Raw genomic sequence first — 10594 nt, 5'->3', positions numbered from 1 at the left:
AGACAGTTCAGGTCACATAGGCACATCCCAAGCAGAGAGGGCATTTAGAGAGGATTTAACATTTATTTTCAACATCAAGCTCATCAGTTAATGTTGACATTGAGGGACTCTCACACCAAAGTCCTAAAAATCATTGCAGGCAGAACATAATTAAAAAGTTTAGAAGTTTAAAATCATTTGTATTCATTATTTATTTATTTATTTATTTATTTATTTATTATGATCTGGGGGTTTAAACAAGGAACTTTCTACTGAGCTGCACCCTGAGGTCAAATAATTCTATGAAAAAGCAAAAAAATATATAAAGTTCTTTAAAAATATATTTTTATCTTTTAATTAATCAATTTATTTATTTTTCTTTTTTTGACAGAGAAGGAGAGAGAGAGAAAAAAAATGGGCATACCAGCCCCTCCAGCCACTGCAGGTGAACTCCAGACACATTCAGCTGGCTAACATGGAAGCTGGGTCTTTTGGCTTTGCAGGCAAATGCCTTAACCACTAAGCAATCCCTCCAGCCCTAAAGTTCTTTTAAATATATGTGGAATTAGAAATGTGACCTTTGCAATTTTTTCATTCCTAGGGAGGTTTTTTTTTTTTTTTTTTTCTTTTCATCTCAGGTCTGAAAAGCATTAATGGTTTTGACTGAGTATGCACACTCTGAAAGCATATACTCTGTCTTAGGAAGAATATGATTGCAAAGCCCAGAAAGGCACTTTTACTTAAAACCTACTTCTGATGCAAAATAGGACACATCATTTTTTTGAAAACTTTATTTTCAAGCAGAGAGAGAGAGAAAATGAAAGCTATTGAGCTCAAACCTCCTGCTGCTACAAATGCCACTTTGAGCATATGTCTTATGTGGGTCCTGTCAAGCTTTGCAAGGAAGCATCCTTAACACTTAACACATGCCTCTGGCTCTTTGATATTTATATCAAAGTCCATGAACTTTAAAAACCAGAATGAACTAATACACTCAAAATTATGTGCCCAGCACTGTCTATAACAACTTTTAATAGCATGGTTATAACAAGAATACCTTTTCTAAAAAAAAAAAAAAAATCAAACAGGGTCTCATTTTGCAACACAGGCTCACCTTAACATCACTATGCAGCCTATATGGGGCTTGAATTAGTGAGAGGCCTCCTGTCCATGCCTCTCCTGGAGTGCAATTGCAGATGCCAATGAATACACTACCCTAAGAATGGTTTCTAAACTCTATTTCTAAAATGTGTCCATTCAAAACAGTTAGGAATCATAGTGAAAATACTGGGCCACAAAAGACTGCTCAGAGAAGCTACCTTTTTGAGTCATACCCAAACTTAGCTACCTTCCTACTCCATTAATGTAAACAGTCAGCAAACTCTGTCTTGTTTGTCTTACTGTGAGCAGATTTCACACTTGGGCCTTTATGTGTGGGCTTGAAATCTCAGGCTCCCTCCCCCATTGTGCTCTGTCTCCCTGTTTAGTTCCTAGAATATCTTGATGCTCTCCATTTCTTTCATATTTAAAGTCACTTCTCCCTCATTTTTGGTTTCTTCCTCCTGTTTCTGCAGTCTGTGATTCATGGAATTAGTCCCAACTTCCTCTTACAATCTTTGGCCTTCTAGAGTCTTGTCTTTTCATTTCCTCCCCCTCTTTCTGTTTTCATTTAGGTGAAAGAAAATGTGCCAAAATAGACGAATACTACTACTTTTTTATACTTTACTTTGTTATGTTTTTGAGAAAGAGTTTCCCACATAAACCTAGGCTAGTCTGAAACACATAGCCAGTGAAAGCCTGCTTCTCCTGACACTACCTTCCAGTTTGCCACTAGCCTGATGTGATTACTTGTTTTTTTTTTCTTTTAAATAGAATGAAATTTAATTAAAAAAAATTTTTTTTTAATTTATTTGAGAGTGGCAGACACAGAGAGAAAGACAGATAGAGGGAGAGAGAGGGAATGGGCATGCCAGGGCTTCCAGCCTCTGCAAACGAACTCCAGATGCGTGCACCCCCTTGTGCATCTGGCTAACGTGGGACCTGGGGAACCAAGCCTCGAACCGGGGTCCTTAGGCTTCACAGGAAGTGCTTAACTGCTAAGCCATCTCTCCAGCCCTAGAATGAAATTTAAAACACCAAGGTAGAAATATCAGTGGCAGGAAACATCTAGGTAAATGATGATCGTTTTATATTCTATTTAACAGTCTCAAGAAGTCTGATTTCACTCTGTCTATAAGTGCCCTTCCAGCCTCAATACTGCAAATAGCCCAGAGCTTTATTTGTTATGTTCTTGTGGCAGATAAAGAAACACAGTGTGAGAGAGTAAATGATATGCCCAAAGTCACAAACCTAGTAAATATGAAAGCAAAAACTGAGGTCAGGACTCCAGATTTCTAGTTAAATATTTTCCTACATTATTCAAAACAGTTTTGAGTATATCTAACTTTGTGTTGGGGGGTAGGTCATCTACTAAAAATGAACTGACAACTTTCTATCCTTACCTAACACAGAGAAGCAGTTGTATCATATTAAGGCATACAAGAGATTTCAATATAGTACTTGAACTTTTCTAGGATCCTGAAATCAGTGGTGTGTGTCCACTATGAGGGACTCTTAAGTTGTCACTGTCCACTTGAGATGATCCAAATTTGTTTACAGACAGCTCCAACTTCATGGAAACTCAAAGATTCTACCAGGTGGTGGTTGGTTTAGAGGGCGGCTGATATCATAAGCAGGTAGTAGCCAATAGGAAGGTCAGCTTCCCTGCCAAAACACAGGATTAGGTGTAGAGACTGGCTGGAGAGCTCACAGCATCCCTAAGTAGCTAAGACCTTGGCAAGTTATAGCCTGCAAGACAGACATGAAAATTCTTCTTTAACCTGTCTCCTAGTATAGGCACAACATCTCTATGGTTCTGACAATTGTTCATGGGAAAAATGCATTTATATTTTGCAGAGGACATTCCATATTCCTGCAGATCATCACTGTTAGTGTATGTTAAATGTATAGCTGTCGCCCTTGGGCAGGAAGGAAAGAGACTCTAGGTTGAGGTAACTTGGTGGTTCTGAAACCATTATACTCGACCTGATTGGAGAAGTGGCCCTGTAGACGAGGGATGGGTTAAAGAGCACTTCTTACTGGTTTGAAGAGCACTGTGAAGGCCATTGTGAACATATTGCAGGGATGATAAGGTCCAAGTCTTGACTCTTCTAGTTTCCTGTACTTTCCTTCTCCCTTCCTTATGTTGCCCTGTGCCAAGGTGGCTTCACATCTCTCTTCTGCTCTCCTTTTAGCCCTTTATTATGAGAATTGTGTTGCCATAGGTCTTGAATTTGCATTTCTATATTCATAAATGCCATTTTCTGTGATCTTCCAGAAACAGTTGTGTTTAATCCACTACTCAGATTTGTTTTTAGCAATGAATTCTGAGCATCACTGACAACAAACTAGTCAAATATACAGCTGATAGCAAAGTTTCCTTTCTCACACATTTGTGAATTTTCTGCCCATCTTATGCTATGTGTGCTACGATTTTTTTCTGTTCTTCATCTTCCTCCTCCTCCTATTCTTGACCCTGTTCCCTCTCCTTATCTTTTTTCTTCCTGTTGCATTTATTTATTTGTTTGAGATAGAATAGAAAGATGGGAGAGAGAGAGAAAGAGAGAGAGGGAGGGAGGGAGAATGGGTGTGCCAAGGCTTCTAGTCTCTGCAAATGAACTCCAGATGCATGTGGCACCATGTGCATCTGGCTTATGTGACTTGGAGAATTGAGCCTGAGTCCTTAGGCTTCACAGGCATGTGCCTTAACCGATAAGCCATCTCTCCAGCCCCCTGTGAACTTTGTAACAGAATCCCACTCTGTAGCTCTTGATGACATTGAACTCCTTAGCCATCGCTGGCTTTGAACTCATGGACAATCTTCCTGCCTCAGCTTCCCAGTGCTAGGATCAGATGCATGAGCAGCTGATCCCAACTGCTGTCTGTATTCTCACATAGTGGTATCTATGCGGCAGTTGATGTAGTTTCCTCCGCCTTGATAGTGTCTGTATGGAATCTGTGCCTCTAAAATTTCTGCCAGGCTGGTGTGTGAGGCCAGGCGAAATGGAGAAGAGAAAGAAGTAGACAAGAGAGTTGGACTTAGAGAAATAGAAGACATTAATGTAATACTGGGAGTTTGGGTGCAGGAATGTTAGAAACATGTATATGTTGTAGTTTCTGTGAGAAACTAGTAAGTAATCTGGTAAATATATAAATACTTTTAATTAGTTGGATAATCTAAATCTGCTATGTATGTCTCTCCTTTAAAGAAAAATATATTTTATCTTATTTTCAAAAAAACAGTATTTATTTGAGGGAGAAAGAGGGAGGTAGATGATAGATAGTGAGAGAAAGAGAGGACTGCCATGTCAGAACCTGTAGCTGCAAATGAACTCCAGATGCATGGATTAACTTGTGCATCTGACTTATTTGAGTCCTGGGAATTGAACCAGAGCTCTTAGGCTTCACAGGCAAGCACCGTAACCACTAAGCAATCTCTTCAGCCCCAAGGACAAAATTTAAATGTGGCTTCTCCTTTTGTTTTATGGAATATCTCTTGTGTGTTCAAGCAGCAGTAGGGTGTTGACTGTATATTGCTTACTGGTTATTTTAGTTGCCTTGATGTCATCATTTGAATATAAAATACACCCCATAGCCTCATCCTTCTGCTCAGTCCCTGCATGGTGGCAAATGAGGAAGTGGAATCTTGCTGGATGAGTTGTGTCCCTGGAGATGGACCTTGATGTTTAGTAGCTTAGCTCCAGGCCCAGTATTTAGATTTCTTCTAAGATACCTAGATATCCAGATATCTGACAGCTTACTGCAATGCTGCTTCTGGCCTACTGCTGTGGCAAGATGTGATGCCGGGTTTGTGTGATGAATCCTACCCTGGATACTATAAACTGGAGTGAACCTTTATCTCCAGTTCTGGTCAGGTGCTTTATCCCAACAATGAGAAGATAATTTTAACTGATCCCAAATTTCTAATACCAGTAAAAATGTCTAGTTTTCTGTTATAAAAATCAACAATCAAGCTGGTCAACTAGACAATTAAACAGTGATTTGAGGTACTAGAGCTTGAAACAGGTTCATGCATACCTAAGTATATAGTCCCCAATAAGCTGCATTCCATCTCAACAAATTTTCATTACATAAAAATATTTCTTGGCTACATAGCAGTAGGCCATAGGAATGTCCTGCTGCACCCAAAATCTATACTGTCTTCATCCTTAATATGTTCAACTACTTTCATGCTCTAAGTCTAATCTATCTATGTCTTAGTCACTACTCTTTGTCGTGACAAGGTACCTGAGGGACAACCCAAAGGAAGAAAGTTTGTTTTAGCACACACATGTGGAGGTTTGTTAATATTGGCTGGCACCATTTCTTCACACTAAGATTTGACAGAATCACCAGTAATGTGGAATATAGGACTTGAATTCAGAGATACATGGGCCTTCTCTATAGATCACTCTGTCAATATGTTTGGGACTTTGTGTGTTTTAACTTATTTTCTTAAAAGAAATGTCTTCAAAACTTATTTGGTAAATATTAAACACTTGAAAATAAATCATGGACTACCATCATGAAAACAAATGATCATAAATGTTGGCAGGGATGTGGAAAAAAAGGAACCCTTCTACACTGCTGGTAGGAATGCAATCTGGTCCAGCCATTGTGGAAAACAGTGTGGAGGTTCCTAAAACAGCTGGAGATTGATCTACCATATGACCCAGCTATAGTACTCCTAGGCATATATCTAAGGGACTCATCTCATTTCCTTAGAAGTACGTGCTCAACCATGTTTATTGCTGCTCAATTTATAATAGCTGGGAAATGGAACCAGCCTAGATGTCCCTCAACTGATGAGTGGATAATGAAGATGTGGCACATTTATACAATGGAGTTCTACTCAGCAGTAAAGAAAAATGAAGTTACGAAATTTGCAGAGAAATGGATGGACCTGGAAGGGATTATACTAAGTGAGGTAACCCAGGCCCAGAAAGCCAAGCACCAGATGTTCTCCCTCATATGTGGATCCTAGCTATAGATGACTGGGCTTCTGTGTGAGAGTGAAAATACTTAGTAGCAGAGGCCAGTAAATTGAAAAGGAGACATAAAGGGAAGAGAAAATAAATCATGGACTATAAGCTACATATAATCAGCATTCTTTTAGAGTTATATTTTTTCTAATGTGTATTTATATACATTTTATAAACTAAGAATAAAATCATGTACAACATGATATTCTGTTTCATACTTGGTATTTGTTTTCCTTTTTGTGTGTGTCTGAACATGCATGTGCAAATTTTTACATCCAGTGTTCATGTCTGCAGATGCCAGAGAAGAAGGTGGAATGTCTTCTACTGTTCCTCTCTGTAATTCCTTTGTCAGAGTCTGTTATTAAACTGATAGATTGCTGTTTTTAGGTTATTCTGGCTATCCAGGTAGCTCCAGCATTCTTCCTACCTCAGCTCTCCTCAACACTGGTGTTAAAACTTTGAAAGGTCATGATCGGCCTTTATGTGCATCCTGGAGATACAGCTCAGATCCGCATATTTTCAAGATAAACACTTTATCATTTAGCTATCTCTTTAGCCCCCATTTTTCTCATAGAATGTATTTTGAGTTATCACTGCAGAGAACCAAACCTTGTATCTTCTGTATGCTGAGAAAGCAGCTCTACCCTTAATCCACACTTTTACCTCAAAGATACTACTTAACAGCTCTTAATTCTCATGGATGTGCCATAATTTTAAAAGTTGTTTTAGGGCTGGAGAGATGGCTTAGCGGTTAAGTGCTTGCTTGTGAAGCCTAAGGACCCCGGTTCGAGGCTCGATTCCCCAGGACCCATGGTAGCCAGATGCACAAGGGGGCGCACGCGTCTGGAGTTTGTTTGCAGAGGCTGGAAGCCCTGGCGTGCCCATTCCCTCTCTCTCTCTGTCACTCTCAATAAATAAAAATGAACAAAAAAAATTTTTTTTTAAAGTTGTTTTACCCTTTCCTCACTCTTAACTCTATTTATTAATGTCCTTCTTAGTTTAGAAGTGAATTATTATGTACAAAGATGTATTTTTTTTAATTTTTTTGCTTGTGTGTGGTATATGCATGTGTATGCACCCCAATGATTTCCCATTTGCTCCTTAGGAAGAGTCACTGGCTGACAATGATCTTAGCAAAGAAACGGATTGGTATTAGCAAAGGGATATGGCACAGAAAAAAAAAAAATCTTTAAGCCAAACCTGCTGCCTCACCTGCAATTGAGAGGTTACAACCTTTAAGATTGGACTGGCTGATCTGCACTTGGGCAACAGGAAGACTATAGACTCCTTTGAAGAGGCCTGAATGTTCCCCTTGGATTAAAAAATTGGCACCCCATCTGCTATTATGGAGCATAAGAAATGCCAGAAAGAGAGAGTCCTTGAATTTGCAAGACAGTCTTGTGTTTTAGAAATGGCTATGGGCAGGGTGAAGCATGTGTGCTGGATTGCTTGCATGAAGACCCAATGGAGTGATAAGGATGATCAGTGGTTTGCAGTGTAGACCTAGTGGAGATGCTAGAACCAGGTGATGGCTGCTGGTCCTGGATGAAGTTTTCCAGGACTGTGAGTAGTTTAGTTGGAGGGGTGGAATCGGAACTCCAGAGACTTTTTCCTGGTTAGAATTATTGGACTTGGAGATTTGTCACTGACTATAGTTGTTGAATTTGGAGTTACAGAGCTTGATGTTTTCCCTGTTTAAATCTTGTATTGCTTGAATGTTTCTTTGCTATGCCTAATGCCATCTTTTGCAGCGTGAATGCTTATTCTATGTCATTATTATTATTATTATTATTATTATTATTATTATTGTTATTATTATGGCTCAGTTAAAAGACTTTGGACTATAGAGCTGTTTGAACATCATTAGGATTGATAAAAACTATGGGGACTTTCAAAGTTGGATTGAATGCCCTGCATTTTACATCATGGATGGTGATTAGTTTATGAGGAACAGGGATAGAATGTTGTGGTTTGTTTCGGGTGCCCCCATAACCTTAGGTGTTCTGAATGCTAGGTCCCCAGCTGATGGGGATTTGGGAAGTAATGCTACCTGGAGGCAGTGTGTTGTTGGTGGCAGGGTTATGGGTGTTATAGCCAGTTCCCCCTTGCCAGTGTTTCACACATTCTCCTGTTCCTGTTGTCCACTTGACGTTGGCCAGGAGGTGATGTCCACCCCTCTGCTCATACCATCATTTTCTGCCATCATGGAGCTTCCCTTTGAGTCTGTAATCCAACACAAATATTTTTTTTTCCCCATAAGGTGCTCTTGGTTGGGTAATTTCTGCCAGCAATGCAAACTTGACTACCATCCTGTCTCCAGTAAAGACTTACTTTGCATCTTGCTGTCATGAAAGGTAGTTCCTAAAATTTCAGTCACTTAAGTGCTCCCAGTAAACAACAATTAAACCTTCCATTTCCCTTTATTTTTATTTGCCCAGTTATTCTTCAACATCTCAACAGCCCAATGGTGCCTGACTTAGGCTTGATTACATCATACTTTGTCCTACCCACAGGAGACCTGAGAAGGCTTCCCTCACTGTATTTGAATCATGGTCTCAATGTAGTCTTTCCTGTTGTGTCCTTATTCCTGATGTAAACACGTGTAATTCTTTTTGGCTGGGGTAGGAAACATGAGGATACATATTTAACTTGTTATTCTTGTACTTATTTTTACAATAAATCCATGTTATAATCTTCAACCCATAAGCTTTTCTCATGGTTAGGACTTCTCAGACACAATAAAGATGGGGAGGGGAGGGAAAACATTGATTGGTATTCTAGGCCACCCAAAGCACTAGATTTTGTCATTACCGTTTTCTAAATACAGTGACTATTTATTAAAAAAAAAAAAAAAAAAACCAGAATGTGAGGAAGTGACTGGATACAAATACAGTTCCTTTTTGAAGTGTTTATATTAAATAGATGTGCTCTAGATGGAACTTGGTAATGAGTGTGAAAGAAAATCATTCATTATGTAAGTGAAAATTCATAGCAGTAGTAAAACTCAAACCAGAGCTGGCTGGGTTGGTGCACCCTGTTAATCCCCACAACTAGCAGGTAGAGACAGGAAGACTGCTGTGCATTCAAGGCCAGCCTGGGATTGCAGACTGAGTTTCAGGTGAACCTTGGCTAGAATGAGAACCTACCTCAGTAAAAAATAAACAAACAAACAAAAAGCCCAGAAATTATGCTTGCATGGAGGCAATAGGCAACATCCTGAGATTAAGTTTCCTAGAATTTGAACATCTAAGTTCTCAGTTGAATTTTGTCTTTGTAGCATGGTTTTATAAGAACTATGGGTAGGTTTATCATAACTGTTTTCTATATCTTGAAACAGTATTCTCAACGTTATAATTGTTTATAGTAGATATCTCTTTAATGCACTTTTGTCTAATATATGTTCCCTTTGCTGATTGTTTCAGATGTCAACTTATCTTCATATTCATTATTTACATGAAATGTTGCATTTTTTTTCTTACAGATACCTTTTTGTTTGCTTATATAGTTCAGATGTATATTTTTTCCTTAAACTTTAAAACCAAAACAAAAGTTTTGGCCTTGGGAACTGGCTCCATGGTTAAAGGCACTTGCTTGCAATGCCTGGGTTTAATCCCCAGCAGCCATGGAGAGCCAGATACAAATGTGATGTGACACGTGAACCTGAAGATCTTTATTATTGGCAAGAGATCCTCATCATGCTACTACATATGACCACATATACACACATGTACATAGAAATAAATTTAAAAAGAAAGCTTTTGCTCCAAAAGAAAAGTTCTAAGTGAAATACAAACTACCATACAAATTCTTTTTAAAATATATTTGATTTTTATTTATTTATTTGAGAGAGAGAAAGAGGGGGAGTGGGAAATAACAGGCACACCAGGGTGTCCAGCCACTGCAAATAAACTCCAAATGTGTGCACCACCTTATGCACCTAGCTGATGTGGGTCCTGAGAAATCGAACAGAGGTCCTTTGGCTTTGCAAGCAAGCATCTTAGCCAGTAAGCCATTTCTTCAGCCCACAAATACTTTCTTAAGAATCTAGATATAGTTTTTTTCTGATAATAGTGACATGAAATTTCCAAACTAAAATATTACTTTCTGAAAAAAAGTAATTTTGATCCTAAAAATAATATCTTTGTACACAGAAAATGAGCTGAAAGCTAGTGTATTCTATGTTTCAGCAATTAATACATTATAATAAATCACACTGACAGAAAAAAATTCTGTTCTATTGTACACTGGAAAAATTACATATAATCAGTGAATAATCTTATGCTCATTTCTTTTTTTGAAATCATTTTGTGTATCTCCAGATACTGCACTGGCAGCCTATAACATTATGCCACCATATAGGCTAGTGGAATAAAATTCGGTTAGGATTATCATTATGAGACACATAATCTTGCTTTTAGGCATGAGTTTGAATAAATAAATAAATCATCTTCCTTGTGTCAATAAAGACAACAATGTAGATTCTGGCTGTACTGATCAACCAGTCTGCCTATTCTTTCCCACTCTGCCTCTTTCTC

This window comes from Jaculus jaculus, unplaced genomic scaffold, assembly GCF_020740685.1.
Source record: "Jaculus jaculus isolate mJacJac1 unplaced genomic scaffold, mJacJac1.mat.Y.cur mat_scaffold_35_1_3033546_arrow_ctg1, whole genome shotgun sequence".
NCBI lineage: Eukaryota > Metazoa > Chordata > Mammalia > Rodentia > Dipodidae > Jaculus > Jaculus jaculus.
The sequence above is the reverse complement of the archived record's forward strand: the minus strand, read 5'-3'. Positions refer to the sequence as shown.